The sequence below is a fragment of the Rutidosis leptorrhynchoides genome, chromosome 2 (assembly GCF_046630445.1).
Source record: "Rutidosis leptorrhynchoides isolate AG116_Rl617_1_P2 chromosome 2, CSIRO_AGI_Rlap_v1, whole genome shotgun sequence".
Taxonomy (NCBI): domain Eukaryota; kingdom Viridiplantae; phylum Streptophyta; class Magnoliopsida; order Asterales; family Asteraceae; genus Rutidosis; species Rutidosis leptorrhynchoides.
This window is the reverse complement of record NC_092334.1, coordinates 162,806,395-162,813,217: the sequence shown is the minus strand read 5'-3', so window position 1 is coordinate 162,813,217 and position 6,823 is coordinate 162,806,395.

Below are 6,823 nucleotides of genomic sequence, written 5' to 3'. Positions count from 1 at the left end.
TATCATTTGTATCCTTATTGTTATTATAAAAATTATACAATTTATTATTATTATCATTAATAATATTATTATTATTATCATTTTTATAGTTATTATCATTATTAGTATTATTTTTTTTTTTTTTGATATTATTATCATTTCTATCATTAATATCATTATTATTCCTATTATTAACATTATTATTATTATTAGTATTGTTAGTAATATTATTATTAGTATTATTATTACTATTACTATTATTATTAAATATAAACAGATATGAACAAAGTCAGTTTAATATCACTCTCATCTTTTTTTTTTTTTTTCTGTTTATCCGTGATATTCTGTTTCATGCCACCAGCGGTATTTTTTTTCCCTTCTGTCTTCTTCCTTGATCGAAATATTCTGTCGACCCTAATATCTCTATAAATCAATTCTATCGTTATTTGTTTTCGACTACAATCATTCAAAGCCCTACATCAATCATCCATTCATCTACTGCTACTTGAAAAATAAATAAATAAATAAATAAATTAAGAATCTCGATACTCTGTTCGAAATATTTTTTTTTCATAATTCCAATTTGAATCAATTTTCAAAATGTAAAAGTGCAGAGTTGTGTGGATTCACATAACAAAACTATCTGCAAAATTCGAGGTCTTAATTCTCAAAATCAAAGACGAATTTACGAGTCAAAGTTTTGGTATTAAAAGTCAAACAATTTTTCTTTGAACAAATTTGGGTTACCTGTTATGATTCAAGTTCAATTGACGATTTCAGAAGTTTATATGAATGATTTGCGATGTATTTCATGGTGTGATTTCAATCTAAAAGTATCCAAATTTTTAAATCAACATTTGAGTTCTTATTTTACAAAACGAAGCTTATGTTGTTTAATTTTAAATTTCTTTTCTGTTTTTTTGTTGAATTCACCCATATGCTACTCAATTTTGTTTCCATTATACGTCCTAAATCAAACAATGATTTGATGTTAGGATTAGTTTCCTGGTCGATGGTTAATGAAGAAGGAGAGAAAGATAATAGATTAAATACGGGTTATATATATTTAGATCATGTTTTAATTCAGGAAATACGAATCAGAGGGATGGTTGAGTGTTGTTGGGTTAAAACGAGAGGTCTCGAGTTCGAGTCCCGTCCGCATCAATTCTTTTTACTCAAGGATTTTAAAGGGTATACTTTGTTATATTATTATTATTATTATTATTATTATTATTATTATTATTATTATTATTATTATTATTATTATTATTATTATTATTATTATTACTAGGTTATTATTGAAATGTCCCGTTCTTATTGATTAAAAACGTTCCATATTAATTGATTTCGTTGCGAGGTTTTGACCTCTATATGAGACGTTTTTCAAAGACTGCATTCATTTTAAAACAAACCATAATCTTTATTTCATCAATAAAGGTTTAAAAAGCTTTACGTAGATTATCAAATAATGATAATCTAAAATATCCTGTTTACACACGACCATTACATAATGGTTTACAATACAAATATGTTACAACAAAATAAGTTTCTTGAATGCAGTTTTTACACAATATCATACAAGCATGGACTCCAAATCTCGTCCTTATTTAAGTATGCGACAGCGGAAGCTCTTAATAATCACCTGAGAATAAACATGCTTAAAACGTCAACAAAAATGTTGGTGAGTTATAGGTTTAACCTATATATATCAAATCGTAACAATAGACCACAAGATTTCATATTTCAATATACATCCCATACATAGAGATAAAAATCATTCATATGGTGAACACCTGGTAACCGACAATAACAAGATGCATATATAAGAATATCCCCATCATTCCGGGACACCCTTCGGATATGATATAAATTTCGAAGTACTAAAGCATCCGGTACTTTGGATGGGGTTTGTTAGGCCCAATAGATCTATCTTTAGGATTCGCGTCAATTAGGGTGTCTATTCCCTAATTCTTAGATTACCAGACTTAATAAAAAGGGGCATATTCGATTTCGATAATTCAACCATAGAATGTAGTTTCACGTACTTGTGTCTATTTTGTAAATCATTTATAAAACCTGCATGTATTCTCATCCCAAAAATATTAGATTTTAAAAGTGGGACTATAACTCACTTTCACAGATTTTAACTTCATCGGGAAGTAAGACTTGGCCACTGGTTGATTCACGAACCTATAACAATATATACATATATATCAAAGTATGTTCAAAATATATTTATAACACTTTTAATATATTTTGATGTTTTAAGTTTATTAAGTCAGCTGTCCTCGTTAGTAACCTACAACTAGTTGTCCACAGTTAGATGTGCAGAAATAAATCGATAAATATTATCTTGAATCAATCCACGACCCAGTGTATACGTATCTCAGTATTGATCATAACTCAAACTATATATATTTTGGAATCAACCTCAACCCTGTATAGCTAACTCCAACATTCACATATAGAGTGTCTATGGTTGTTCCGAAATATATATAGATGTGTCGACATGATAGGTCGAAACATTGTATACGTGTCTATGGTATCTCAAGATTACATAATATACAATACAAGTTGATTAAGTTATGGTTGGAATAGATTTGTTACCAATTTTCACGTAGCTAAAATGAGAAAAATTATCCAATCTTGTTTTACCCATAACTTCTTCATTTTAAATCCGTTTTGAGTGAATCAAATTGCTATGGTTTCATATTGAACTCTATTTTATGAATCTAAACAGATAAAGTATAGGTTTATAGTCAGAAAAATAAGTTACAAGCCGTTTTTGTAAAGGTAGTCATTTCAGTCGAAAGAACGACGTCTAGATGACCATTTTAGAAAACATACTTCCACTTTGAGTTTAACCATAATTTTTGGATATAGTTTCATGTTCATAATAAAAATCATTTTCTCAGAATAACAACTTTTAAATCAAAGTTTATCATAGTTTTTAATTAACTAACCCAAAACAGCCGGTGGTGTTACTACGACGGCGTAAATCCGGTTTTACGGTGTTTTTCGTGTTTCCAGATTTTAAATCATTAAGTTATCATATGATATAGATATAGAACATGTGTTTAGTTGATTTTAAAAGTCAAGTTAGAAGGATTAACTTTTATTTGCGAACAAGTTTAGAATTAACTAAACTATGTTCTAGTGATTACAAGTTTAAACATTCGAATAAGATAGCTTTATATGTATGAATCGAATGATGTTATGAACATCATTACTACCTTAAGTTCCTTGGATAAACCTACTGGAAAAGATAAAAGTGGATCTAGCTTCAACGGATCCTTGGATGGCTCGAAGTTCTTGAAGCAGAATCATGACACGAAAACAAGTTCAAGTAAGATCATCACTTGAAATAAGATTGTTATAGTTATAGAAATTGAACCAAAGTTTGAATATAATTATTACCTTGTATTAGAATGATAACCTACTGTAAGAAACAAAGATTTCTTGAGGTTGGATGATCACCTTACAAGATTGGAAGTGAGCTAGCAAACTTGAAAGTATTCTTGATTTTATGTAACTAGAACTTGTAGAATATATGAATAACACTTAGAACTTGAAGATAGAACTTGAGAGAGATCAATTAGATGAAGAAAATTGAAGAATGAAAGTGTTTGTAGGTGTTTTTGGTCGTTGGTGTATGGAAAGGATATGTAATTTTGTTTTCATGTAAATAAGTCATGAATGATTACTCATATTTTTGTAATTTTATGAGATATTTCATGCTAGTTGCCAAATGATGGTTCCCACATGTGTTAGGTGACTCACATGGGCTGCTAAGAGCTGATCATTGGAGTGTATATACCAATAGTACATACATCTAAAAGCTGTGTATTGTACGAGTACGAATACGGATGCATACGAGTAGAATTGTTGATGAAATTGAACGAGGATGTAATTGTAAGCATTTTTGTTAAGTAGAAGTATTTTGATAAGTGTCTTGAAGTCTTTCAAAAGTGTATGAATACATATTAAAACACTACATGTATATACATTTTAACTGAGTCGTTAAGTCATCGTTAGCCGTTACATGTAAGTGTTGTTTTGAAACCTTTAGGTTAACGATCTTGTTAAATGTTGTTAACCCAATGTTTATAATATCAAATGAGATTTTAAATTATTATATTATCATGATATTATGATGTACGAATATCTCTTAATATGATATATATACATTAAATGTCGTTACAATGATAATAGTTACATATATGTCTCGTTTAAAAATCATTAAGTTAGTAGTCTTGTTTTTACATATGTAGTTCATTGTTAATATACTTAATGATATGTTTACTTATCATAGTATCATGTTAACTATATATATATATATATCCATATATATGTCATCATATAGTTTTTACAAGTTTTAACGTTCGTGAATCACCGGTCAACTTGGGTGGTCAATTGTCTATATGAAACATATTTCAATTAATCAAGTCTTAAAAAGTTTGATTGCTTAGCATGTTGGAAATATTTAATCATGTAAATATCAATCTCAATTAATATATATAAACATGGAAAAGTTCGGGTCACTACAATTATAAGTACTATTATTAATAACATCATGAGTATCATATTTATTATACTATTAGTAGGATTATTATTTTAACTAGTAGTAGCAGTAAAAATTATTATTTTATAAATAGTATTATTATCAGTATTATTATTAAAATAATTACGACTATGAAGATAAAGGTTTTAATTACGATGTTAAGATTATAAATATAAAAATGAAGACTATGTATATATAAAGAATATATTTTTACACATAACACAACTATATTATTAATTTTATATAAGATGAATATATATAATTAGATAATAAAACTTATAAATTATTATAACAATTACATAACTAAAAAAATATACAGTTGTTTGATTACGATTATATATTTTAATAAATATATACATGATTTAGGTTCGTGAATCCGAGGCCAACTCTGCATTGTTTAGTTGTTCAACGTCATTCTATGTATTTTTACTACAAAATACAGTATGGTGAGTTTCATTTGCTCCCTTTTATATATATTTTTGGGACTGAGAATACATGCGCTGTTTTTATAAATGTTTTACGAAATAGGCACAAGTACTAAAACTAATTCTACGTGGGTTTAAACCAGAAATATACCCTTAGCTTGGTAACATTAAACTACTTGTCTATGTACGGTAGGCGCGAATCCTAAATATAGATCTATTGGGCCTGACAAACCCCATCCTGACTATGGGATGCTTTAGTACTTCGAGGTTATTTTAAACACACCTGATCTAGTGTACTTCAGAGGGTAAAACATGAACGTTAAGGCTTGTTACAGGGTGCCTACAACTTATAGAATACTTTTATACACTTGCGAGTGTACATATATTTATAAACGGAAATCTTGTGGTCTATTAATATATTGAAATGATTGTTATGATAAACCTATGAACTCACCAACCTTTTGGTTGACACTTGAAAGCATGTTTATTCTCAGGTATGAAAGAAATCTTTCGCTGTGCATTTGCTCATTTAAAAGATATTACTTGGAGTCATTCATGATATATTTCAAAGGACGTTGCATTCGAGTCGTTGAATTCATCAAGATTATTGTTAAGTCAAATTTAGTTGGATATATTAGGAAATGGTATACATGCCATCTACTTTCGAAGTAATGAAAGTTTGTCTTTTAAAAACGAATGCAATGTTTGTAAAATGTATCATATAGAGGTCAAGTACCTCGCGATGTAACCAAATGTAATGTATTCGTCCGGACAGATTAGGACGGGTCCTTTCACTTAGTAATTCTAAATCTTTGTTCTGGAAACCAAAGATTAAATTACCAAATGGAGATTCATCTGTTATATCTCATATTGGGACTGTTAAGCTTGATAATGGAATGGGATTAAAAGATGTATTGGTGGTGCCTAATTTCAAATTTAGTCTTCTTTCAGTACCAAAATTGACTAAGGACAAATCTTGTGCTGTTATTTTCTTCTCACAATTTTGTGTAATTCAGGACTTGATGACAAGGAAAGTCATGGGACTGGGTAAAAGAAAGAATGATCTCTACTATCTGGTTAATGTGCCTCTTCATCAAGTTGACAAAAGGCTAACCAAGTTGATAGCAGAGTCTTTTAATGATAGCAGTTTATTTTCAATAATAAAAGGAGCTTCTGTAAACTCTAGTGCTCTTGTTAACTCTTACAGTTTATGGCATCAAAGGTTAGGTCATGTGTCTAAGTCAAAGCTTAAACATATACCTTGTGTTTCAGATTCTATTAATGAACATAGTATGGATCTTTGTTTGACTTGTCCTATGGCAAAATTTGTCAAACTTCCTTATCAGTATAGTACATCTCAATGCAAAGAAGCATTTGGTCTTATACATATAGATATATGGGGGCCATATAAAGTTCTTGCTGAAGGTAAATATAGATACTTTCTAACCATTGTTGATGACTATAGTAGAGCAACATGGATATACCTTTTAGCTCACAAAAGTGAATGCTTTTCTGTGTTTAAATCCTTTATGAAATTTGTAAAAACACAATTTCATGCTCATATAAAAGTTGTGAGATCAGATAATGCACTAGAATTTGTAAAAGGTCAACTTAGTGAATATTTGGCAAAGAAAGGTGTGGTACATCAAACCTCATGCCCTGACAGGCCACAACAAAATGGCAGGGTAGAAAGGAAACATAGGCACATTTTGGATACTGCTAGAGCTTTGAGACTTCATGCTAATCTACCTTTGAAATTTTGGGGAGATTGTGTTACCACTGCAACCTATTTGATAAATAGGTTTCCTGCTCCTTTATTAAACAATAAAACTCCCTATGAGATGTTGTTGCACAAATC